The sequence below is a fragment of the Mytilus edulis genome, chromosome 5, assembly GCF_963676685.1.
Source record: "Mytilus edulis chromosome 5, xbMytEdul2.2, whole genome shotgun sequence".
NCBI lineage: Eukaryota > Metazoa > Mollusca > Bivalvia > Mytilida > Mytilidae > Mytilus > Mytilus edulis.
Window position 1 is genome coordinate 21,853,733 of NC_092348.1, and position 12,073 is coordinate 21,865,805.

Consider the following 12,073-nt stretch of genomic DNA (forward strand, 5'->3'; position numbering starts at 1 on the left):
AAATTCAAAATTTCAATCCTGGTGTCTGTGATAACTTTATTTACTGTCAATAGAGTAATTCTATGTATACATAAATATATAAATAAAAATAATTAATGTATTAAATTTTAGACATAACAACTTACCATTGTTAATCAGATAAAAGAAATTATCTATATTTCCTCACTTATTATTTTTGTCAATGTAACTACTCACCAAAACACAATCGGAAATAGACAAGATGCTCTAGATTGCTTATACATTCGAGCAAAATGTTTCAATGTACGAAAATAAAAATGATGAATAATTTAGTAACAAAAATGTCGTCCACAGTAGACCGCTGTTCTAAAAGTGTAATTTCCAACAGGTTTGGAATTTTTGTATGTTTGTCAGAAAATCAGTCATTTTTCGTAGTTCTTTCGTAAGAAAACCGATGTGGAACCTATAATAAATACAGACTAAAGTATATGAATTGTCCCGTGCATGTATTTATCTGCCTTTTAAAAATAGATACCGATTAGAACTTATTTGATTATTACTTAATATTTATAGCGTTGAAATCAGTTATGAGTATTGTTAATCACTTTCTTTATGACTGAGTGAATGCTTTTAAATATAGTACGATTACAAGTAAGGTACATTTCAAAATTTAATGGACCATTAAACCGAACGGTTGATTTTGATCTTAATATATTGAAGGTTAATATTATCTCCAGTGAGGAAAGATTATCGAATAGTTGTAAAGTGGTGCCTATATTTTAAATGTTTTAAATCAGCACATTCATGAGTGGATCGCAAGAGGCCTCCTGCATAGCAACCTTTCTTTCTCAATCCAATATGACCTCATTTTCTAGTGACAGTGTCTGAATTCTCCGAATTCATCCCGGATGTCTTATTACTCGGACTGCCTATTGAGTATACTGTAAATATTTTCTCGTAAAACAATCACCAATCATTCAACCATGCAATCAGTATCGTACTGAGAACAACTTATGTTAGACATAATAAATCATTTTCGAAGCATACGCCAGATTTTGAACGCACAGTATTTTCCATTTCATGTGCTTCAATAAAAATTCAGAAGATTATACACTTTCAAAATGTTTTGGAACCAAAGAGTTATTCGCCATATAAAAAAGTAAAATCACCAAAATACTGAACTCAAAGGAAACTCCATTTGGAAAGTCCATAATCACATGGCACAATCAAACCAAAAAACACATCAAAGACGAATGGACAAGAACTGTCATATTCCTGACTTGGTATAGGCATTTTTAAATGTAGAAAATAGTGGATTAAACCTGGTTTTACAGCGCTAAACCTCTCACTTTTTTGACAGTATCATCAAATTCCGTTAAATTTACAATGATGCGTGAACTAAACAGACATAATAAATAACAGTCAAAATATGGGTAGAGTAGTCATCTAGCAGTACTAGAAGAAAGAGTTGACTAATATGATGTCTAAGATGATGATGGTTTCATAAAGAAAGCAACTGTAGTGAATTCCGACATCATTGAAGGCATTTAGATCACCTTCGCGACTTTCTCCCCAGCAGAGCTATAGAAAAACAGTACATTAACGGGTGTTACACGGGCATGTTAAGATGACACACGAGCACCTTTTAGTTGTTCAAGGACAATTTTTATATATAGAGTCACTCGTGCATGCTCAGTGAGTTCATGGGCACTTTGAATTTCAATTAGATTAGAACGTCTTGTTTCACCGACATATTTCCATCTTTACAATAAAAATATGTAAGTGGGCATCAATAACATATTTTTTTTTTAAACAATTCCAGAACATTACTATTGAAATCAGTACTCTAACGGATTAACCATTCAACTTTAAAAGGTGGGTTATGGTTTTTCCTTCAAAATATTATGAAGATAAGAAACAAATATATTATGATCAAGCAGATAAAAAAAAATAATGATCTGATATCTAATTTTTCCGAATACCGTATATAATAGTGCTAATTTCGAAAATAATATTTGGGTCATGGAGTTGAAAGACTAAATAATTTTCTTACTCTGAAAAAAAACCCACCTTTTGAATCGAAATTGTCGGTCCGTAAATTACTCTTTTTTTAATATACAAACATGCATAGAATTCTAAACTAGGCTTGGAGTAAACAGATGATGTTATTGACTTTTATATTTCAAGAAAAAAACAGGAAGTATATACAAAAAAAAATCAAATCAAATCAAAAGAAAAATCCCTATCTAATATCCAAATATTTGGGTATTTTTTATTTGTACTTAATACCTTTCGTAAACAGGCGTTGATGTGTAGGTGTCTAATCATGGTTATTCTTCGTTTAGAGACACTTGTTAAATTTCAGGAAAATTGATGTCACTTCTGATTTTTTCAATGTTGTTATGATCGATAATTCATCTATGTTACATATGTTCGTCTCTTTTTTGTTGGTTTTTGAGTCTGATTGTTTTATATTTCACTATGAATGCATGGAAGCATTAAGATTTATAAGCAAAACAAAGGATAGGTCAAACGTCTATATAAATGTATCTTGCGTAAGTTGTCGAAAGAGGTATTTAGAAAAATAAAAAGTTTTATTCTCAAAACTTATTTAATAATTTTGGACGCCCCTAATTCGTTGATACAATAGGAACAATATGCAATATATAATGTAGACAATATATATAAACAACTAACATGTCTTGTTGGTTTCACTTTTTAACGCCAGTGTGTGTACCTTTGATAACTATTGAAGGACGATTTAAATTTTGGTTGAATAAATATTGGTGCGTTTTATTGATTTTGTTTCCAAGGAAGATGTAGTGTTAAACATAATATAAATAGGCAGATGTTGCACGAATTCCAACGAGACAACTCTACAACCAGATCAAAATTAATAAAATGTTCTCCATTATAGGTCAACGTATGTCCTTTCTCACGAAGCTTTGGTTCACACCGAACAACAATTGTGTAAAGCCGGAAAATGAGTAGTTCAAAACAATGCACACAGACAAACCACCGGTCTAATCTATCAGCTTGTTTAAGGTCTCGTCTTATATCCATTTACTTTATAAATCACCACTGTTTGATTATTATTAGTTATCGGTGTTCTGGTACTGACATGATTTAGAAAATTGACCTGTTAATAAATAAACTTATGAGAAATTGACAAAGCATTAAAAAAAATCAAAACTACTAGTATAACTCCCTCTTTTTTGTATAGTTCGCTTTTAACGCTATGTAATTAGCGCTGTACTTTGAATGTTTTAACCTTGAGTTTTTACTGATAAAGATTAATCCAGCAAAGCCTAACACAATAAATTATTCAATTTTTGTTTTCATTCTTTAAATAATGTTAAGTCTGTTCAGGTCACGCATGATTCATATAGAATTCAAGTACAAAAGTATATACAGTCTATGGAAGAAGCGTATCGATAAAAACTTTTCTTATATCACACAGCGATATTGTCTAATATCAATAAATATGCAGACATTCCATGCGGAAAATGTTGTTTTCGGCAACGAAAAATTAAGAAAATAATAACTTTAAAACTTATTGTTCAAATAAAAACAACAATTGAGTCTAAATATACATTTAGAAGTTAGTTAGAAGCTCAAGTTTATGTCCGTGTAAAAATTGAAGTGCTGTGTTTTTCTTATATACATAAATAAACATATGCTATTAGTTCTTATATCAATGCAATAATCTTAAAATATCATAGCGGTGTTTTTGTTATATCAATATTAGTAATTATTAGTATTAATATTAGACTGCTGTACCCATATTTTGACAATTTTACCTATTATGTCTGTTTTGTTCACGCATCGTTGTAAATATGACAGAATTTGACGAGACTGTCATACACGTGAGATGTTAAGCGCTATAAAACCAGGTTCAATTCACCATTTTCAAAAGGAGTAGGTCCGGTAAGGACCGATTTTGGCCTCAAATTTCAGGTTCATCTGACGAAAGATTTTTTTTTAAAAACTTAAGTGTCTATTTCATTTGAATCAATTAGGTTATGTGAAAGATTTTAACTGATTAAGTAATTAAAAACGATCTGATTCAAGCTCATATATGAAAAATCTACCAAACATGCCGAAAAAGTCACTTTTCAGACGTTTTTTGTCAAAAACGAAAGTGGCCGCATCCGTGTTCATCCTCAACCTTTATATATATTATGTATTATCATAAAATACAACTTACATTTCAATATTAAGGATGAACACGAATGCGGCCACTTGCGTTTTACCTGAAAACTGTCTACAATTTAACTAAAATGCTAGAATTGTGAAGATTTCAGTTAATTAGCATGACTTTATGGTGCTAGTACCCGATATATGTGAATTGTTATGTCAAAAACAGCCCATACTTATGTAGCAGAAGTATTCTACTGTCCAATAAATAACTAAAAGTTTACATTTTAACAACTTTGTAAAACTGCTATATTTTGAGGCCAAAAAGGGGTCTTACTGAACCTACTCCTTTGAAAATGCCAGTACCGAGTCAGAAATATGACAGTTGTTATCCATTCGTTTGGTGTGTTTTATCATTTGATTTTACCATTTGATAAGGGACTTTCTGTTTTGAATTTTCCTCGGAGTTCAGTATTTTTGTGATTTTACTTCTTAGTAGTATTGTATGTAAATAAGCAGTTTTAAGACCATTGCTTAAATTCAAATTATTTTTGATAAAATCTTACAAATTTCTAAATTGGCTTTGGAAGCAAAAATAATCAAATAAGGGTTTAATAAACAATGTCGTAATCAAATAGCTAAGTATCAAAATGATTATTCACATATATAACATTAAGAAAATTTTATATTGAACGTATCGAAATAATATATATCCGATATTCTCGCAACGCACGCATGGGAGACTTTCTTTATAGATAACAATGAAACTAACGTGTGACAAAGATGAATCATACTGTCCTCGTTCAGATTGATTCGACAAAATCTGACCTGTACTTTTGAATCTCCTTTTTTATACAAATTAGACCGTTGGTTTTCCTGTTTGAATGGTTTAACACTAGTGAAGTTTTTGTTCCTATATAGCGTGGTGTTCGCTGTGAGCCAAGGCTCCGTGGATATGGCCCTACTTTGATCTATAATGGTTTACTTTAAACAATTATTACTTTGATGGAAAGTTGTCTCATTCGAACTCATGCACCATCTTCTTATATCTATAAATCTTTAAAAATTCCCCCTTATAAATAACTACTTTCCAGTCCTCAAACTGAACGATCTAAATTTATAAATATAGAAAAGATATATAAACATTTCTAAAGTCAAAAGACATTTACATCTTATTTATTTGTGTTCTTTTTTGTACTCATTGAAGAAATGAATTTATAACAAGCGATACGGATTGTTATTTTGCAGTAAGAAATGATCACGTATTTATACGATCGGTTAATAGTCAAAAACGAAAGTCAAATCTCTGGGGCAACAATACATCGGAATGCCCTCACGGTCATCGCGATGTAAAATAGCGTCCACGCGGCGAGCTGATTATGTTTATACAGATTTCGATTTACGGGAAAAGTCTTTGAAATAAAAAAGAACTGTTTTTCTTCTCAATATTTTTTTTCTATGTTGATAATAAATACATTTTCTGTTTGACAAGATGTTTTATTTTCATTGTATCTGAAGTTGTACAATTTATAGTCTGAGACTACACAGTTGGTATCTTCAAAGTTCGGGACATCAGCATTTGTGCATTTTAATATGTTTGGATTATTTATTTCACCTTGTGAATATTCATTGTAATTTGGAGCTGTATTGAATTGGATTGTTTGAATGAATGTTTCTTTTAAGTTTATCTATTTCGATATTACCAAGGTGGACATGCTATAACAGTGTAAACAGTATATTAGAATCTAATAGGTCGGTAGACTATTTGCAACCCCATTTAAATTCCTCCATTGCATCATCACCAGTGGCGTAGCTTGCATGTATGCTCAGATGCTCAAGCATCCACATCATTTTGTCAGGAAAAAAATATAAATAAAGATATTTTCGCAGCAGTTAAACTCGGAGGCAACGCACAGATCCTCGGACATGTTTCATCTGAAATTGAGCCTAGCGGAGCGATGGCTTCTACAACTGACTAACAACATAACTGACAACTAAACCACCATATCCTGATATCGTTTCCTGTGACATGAAAGACGACGTGAAAAAAAAAACTAATCTATAATAGAGTGTGATCATTCCTAGGCTTATCAGTAAATTCCAGTTTCTATCTAGGTCCACATATTAATTTTATTTTCAATAAAAGAACAAAATTCCTATGTCCCCTGTATTGCACATATTTTATGTAACCAAGGAACAAGGGCAATAACTAATAAAAATAATGTTTTTCCTTTTCCTTTTATTTTTAATGGAGAAATAAAAGCTTCAGAGAAAATACAATAGGATTTCCGTTATAATTTTATATTTCAAAAGGTCAAAGCTTATACTTATTTTCGAAATTGTCATTGCTGATGATATAAAAATCTGGCAAGAATTGTACACATGAGAGTGCAAACAAGACCGGATGGACGAACACCAGGAATTTCGATGATGTCCCCTGCGACGCGTTAATGGAATCACTTCAGTTTCTGTATTCCGAAGTGCCGCTGTGATGGGGCCGTTTTTTTTTAGAAATGCTAGGAAAGGGGATCACTTCAGTTCCTTTATACAAAAGTGCCGCTGTGATGGGGCCGTTTATGAGATGTCAAATATAAGATTGGTGGGAAACTTTTACATCAAATAAATAAATTATGAATTACATTCAATTTCGAGAAAATATTAAAGTTTTGTTTGAAATATAATTATATGAATTCGTGGGTATTTTGAAATTAAACAAAAATCTAACCAGTGTCGGATTCTAGGGGAGTACATGTGCTTACAGGAACAATGTCTGAAAAAAAATATAATTTTCTGCATAAAATAGTCTAAAAAAAAATTCGCCTCGCTCCGCTCGGCGAAGGCATCCACATCATTTCAACCCTGGCTACGCCACTGATCACTTCAAATAGAATTAGTCGGTTAAACCATATGATTAAAATTAAAAAACAATAGACTGAACAGGTTGCTGTTAACACTTTCAACTATCAATAGGGTCAAGCAATATTTTCGAAATGATAAGTTCATGTAAGCGTTAATTTTGTTACAGTTACGAAATTTTAGTGAAATTGATCCTAAAGCATTAAACCGGTCATGATCTAAGTTTGTGAATTATGTTTGTAGTTTCCTTGACATGCATTGTGACGTGTCATCGTATTCATTTTATATTAGAAAACTATAGCAGTTATATTAGAAAAGTATCGCATTCATAAATGTTTGATATTAAAAAATCATCGCTATGATTAAGACAAATATCGCATTGATATAATAAAATATAACAGTATCTTTGACTTATAGGTGATTTTGGCTTAGCAAACAATTAAATTCATCTCAATTGCATGCCACTGAATTTGCTACATGATATTTATAGAATGTGTACACCTACAAATGATAAATCGTGCATTTATGTTTCATTTATTCAACAATTCAATTTTCTCGTTTAAATACACCTTGCTTGTTATTACACAAAATAATTCATGGAAATTATACACCAGACGTATGTCGTGTTAAATGTCACCTTGTTTTAAGAAAAAAATCATTACTTTATGCCGAGAAATCTGCCTTTCTTCGTACAAATGCTAACATTCGTCTGAAATTTCCCACAATGCATCTCGTTGATATAAGACAATATCGCTCGTTGATATAAGAAAAGTTTTTATCGAATCGCTTCTTCCATAGACTAATATATAACATTAAGATAAACCTATATTCGTAGAACTCCGTTAGAAACGTCTAAAAACTTTGACATCAGAAAATTATTTAAATTTTCACTTTTTAAATTGTTTTGAAACTGCATGTATATAATCGTGCCGATTATGATTCCTTTACAAAAAAACACTAGTTCAACTTGTTAAGCTTTATAAATTTTGACAAACATGTCTTAACACTTTACAGTTTAAATTTTAATGATTTGAATGTATAAAGTTTAAATTAAAAAGAAAAATTCTTTCACATATATCATTAAATACCATATAACAATTTAAAATATAGATAATAGAAAATTAACTATTGACCATAACTTATCTCTTTAGAATAGAGCTTATAAATGTTGAACAGAAGAATATAAGAATAAAAATATTTTTCAAATCTAACCAAAGGGCCCGTTTCCGATCATATACACACATATATATATATCATATTAATCATACAGTAATTTCAAAGATATATAACATTAAAAATAAATGATTAAATAACTTTACTCCATACTAACTAGTGTTTGAAAATAAATAAAATAGAATATTTTGTCTCTATAATACATAGAAAATTAAAATTAGAATTGAAAATAAATTACATCAACATGTATTCCTTATTTCAGTTTTTTAAGAGATTTTTTTTTTGGCATATGGCATTCAGATATTCGGGTTTGAGCGTTCCTGATGAAGGTAAATCCAGAAAAGCGCTTCGGACACATGACATTATTTAACTTTGTTAATAAAATTTTCATTTGAAAAATGCTCTTTTAAAAGTTATACTGAAACAAATAATGATACAAACGTATATCATTTTGATATTTTTTCCTACATATAACCAGTTATGTAGAGTTTGTTATTTTACAGTCAAACTCTGCCATGAAGTACTCTTTAAGAGAAAGTGTATTTTATACTCATAAAAAGTGTATATAATGTTGTTTGTTTTCTTTTTGTATAATTATTTTTAATAGTAAGGTGTTTTATGCTAAGATATATTAATATATATATGTTAAAGATGTAATATAAATGTATTTTAATATGTGTTTTACAGTCTCTCATAACTCTTTTTAGAGTGGCTCTTTTATAAATTGATCTGTTAATATTATATTGTGTTCTATATCAAATATTTTAAAGAGGTGAGACTCTAATGAATTATTTATTGTTGTTGTTTGTTGTACAAAACCACAACATTTTATAGCAGTATATAATGATACATATTTACTGACATTTTAAAAAAGACAATTCAATATAAAATAAATAACATATGTTATATATCAGCTGAGTAAAACTTAAAAAATCTTCAAAAATAAAAACACCTTCTCATTTAAATAAGTGTGAATCTTATGAAATAGTATACATGTAGCTATATTTACTACCAGTAGGATCATGGGATGAGCGAAATATTTCCCAATACTTTTTCCTATATGCAAATGGTTGATATGTTATAAGCGCTGTAATCAAAATAATCAAACCTGGTGAAAGTTAACTGATAGACATTTGAAAACAATATTACACTAGTACACAACACAAAGAAGTAGGTCTGATTTTGGCCTCAAATTTCAGGTTCATTTAACGAAAGATTTTGGACACTTTTTAAACACTTATGTGCCTATTTCAATTGAGTCCATACGTTTATGTGAAAGATTTTAACTGATTTAGTTCTTAAAAACGCTCCGATTCAAGCTTAAAGATGAAAAATATCTCAAATATATATGCAAAAAAAAACCGTCACTTTCCAGATGGTTTTTAAAAAAAAATGAAAGTGGCCGCATCCGTGTTCATCCTCAACCTTTATATGTGTTATGTATTATCATTAAATACAACTTACATTTCAATACTATGAATGAACACCAACGCGGCATCTTTCGTTAAAGACGGAAACCGTCTAAAATTTAACTAAATGCTAAAATTGTAATGTAACATGACTTAATGATGTTAGTACCCGATATATGTGCATTATATTGTCAAAAACAACCCATATTTGTGTAGCAGAAGCATTCTACTTTCCAATAGATAGCTAAAAGATTACATTTTCACAATTTTGTAAAACTGCTATATTTTGGGGCCAAAAAGGGGTCTTACTGAACCTAATCCTTTCAGAAAAGTAAAATAGAATAAAATATTTCTGTCATTTTATAAAGACTATAAAAGAAATGCGTGCATGATATTTTATTTCGATCATCAAACCGATAAAAAAAAACGTCCTTTCATTTTAAACGTTTTTAATCAAGAGGAATCGCCATAAATAAAGACAACAAAAGGAATACCGCTGTTCGAAATTCATAAATCGATTGAGAAAATAATAAATCCGGGTCACAAACTAAAACCGAGGGAAACACATCAAATATAAGAGGAGAACTACGACACAACAGAAACACAACATTAAAATTTTCTACATTTGAAAATGCCTGTACCAAGTCAAGAATATGACAGTTCTTGTCCATTCGTTTTTTATGTGTTTTGTCATTCGATTTTGCCATGTGATTATGGACTTTCCGATTGGATTTTCCTCTGAGTTCAGTATTTTTGTGATTTTACTTTTTAAACCAATATAAACATTTTATTATTAAAAAGGCAGATAGGAAGATAGATAATTAGATATCATATTGTAATTGAACCTTCATATTTATATATCTACATATCGTCGCTGGGCTTCTAAAATGTCGTATATGACTCTTTTGGCTAAAAAATACTTTTTTACACCAATGGTCTGGGCGGGAGGAAATCTTTGGTATTACAAAATAATATACAGTAAGACCAATCAAATTGTGTGAATAAGACCTATTACAAAATTGCCAATGTCAGTTGTTTGTAAAGTTTGCTTCCGAAATGTTGTATGAAAACTTGAAAATCGTTGTAGAATGACTTTGGGAAAAAATAATTGTACATTTTTATTTTATTTCTGTGAAAATAATTTAAGTTCTTGGATATTCCAGAAATGTCAACGTTTTTATTTCACTGCTATTTACAAAAATGTTCAACTTCAAATACGACATTTTGGAAGCGTACATTTTGCCAAAATTTTCAAAGCCTGTTTGTGAGAAATGTTTTTCTTGAAAAATTTGTAATATACAACATTTTAGAAGCCCAGCGACGATATGTGTACATTTTGTACTTTCTCTATTTTGATCTATAGAAACAATATCTTTTGCTAACAACAAAACTTACCGTGCAGTGTGTTTAAGTCCAGAGATATACGTTTAACAGTTATGCAATCTGCTGTATGTTGTATTGTGAAATGTCTCAATGTGTCACGATGTCTTGCATAGTATTTGAAAAAAGATATTGAATTAATGAATTTAGATATTTAAATGACTATGACTAAACAGTATTCATGAAAAGACAAGGAATACTTTTGAATGTTCAAGGATATTAAATAGCTGGCAAATTTTCCAATTAATGTGTTAAAGGACCTGTTACACTATTGGTAAAAAGGGTTATTGTTGGTACAATTATATCGATTGCATGTCATTTTCAAACGAACTTTTAAGAAGGATATCTTTTCCAAGGTACGATTTGGTGATTGAGCAGTAAAACATTTTTCTATAACAAGGCTTCAGATTACTGTACAACAACTTAATGAGGCGAAAGATACCAAAGAGACAGTTAAACGTGATGATGTCGAAAATAAATTGACAACGCTAATGCAAAAAAGAAAAAGGACCAAACTACAAACAAGAGTATAATCCGAGGATGATGTGATTCAAATGAGGATATAGCAAAACAATATGTTTTAAGAACTTATAAGATTAGTCTCAATCCACTTACAATAATTCTAAAATATTTGACTCTTCTTCCCTACGACAAACTTAAAAACAATCTAATTTGTTTTGTAAAACGTATCTACCAAATGCAAAAAGAAACATTTTTTTTTTTCGGAATTGACAAGCAATTTTTGCATTTTGATTCGAAAAACGGTTCACTGAAACTGGTATCATCAAAATGGGTTGTTTTTATTAACAATACATTTGTTGTGTTATGAGAATTTTTTCAACAAACAATCAATATTCCTAACGGAATCAATAATACCTCTTTGTTTGTTCCTTTATTCTGACATGTCATATATGAATTTTAAAGAAAAGTTAAGATAAGCTAGTCGTTTACATCATTTGCGTAATATGGATAATGTCCTTCCAATGAATAAACCAGTTAGGTGACTATGGTGGTGGTTGCTATAGAAAGTAACAGTAAACGTCAGCAATATCCCATAATAGCATCTACAATGAGCTAATATTACCAAAATCGTCAAAGCGGTCTTAATTTGATTTGTCTTGGTCCAAGTCAGGATTCTACTTCCTTAAAATTATCTCCGG

The 12,073-nt window shown here is 30.2% G+C and overlaps 1 protein-coding gene across 2 annotated transcripts in view; it reads right to left on the reverse strand.

The window, feature by feature from the left end:
* The window catches only part of LOC139523190 (uncharacterized protein PF3D7_1120000-like), a 28,432-nt gene extending 17,409 nt beyond the window's left edge, over positions 1-11,023 (reverse strand). Inside the window, exons 1-2 of one of the 2 annotated variants that reach the window (XR_011664572.1) lie at positions 10,929-10,971; positions 2,593-3,097 (exon numbers count right to left, since the gene is read on the reverse strand). The gene's annotated coding sequence lies outside the window, so the exon portion shown is untranslated. Of the gene's footprint in view, positions 1-2,592; positions 3,098-10,928 lie in introns of those variants that run through there. The other variant, XM_071317010.1, reaches the window with a different exon arrangement.
* Positions 11,024-12,073: the final 1,050 nt, after the last annotated feature.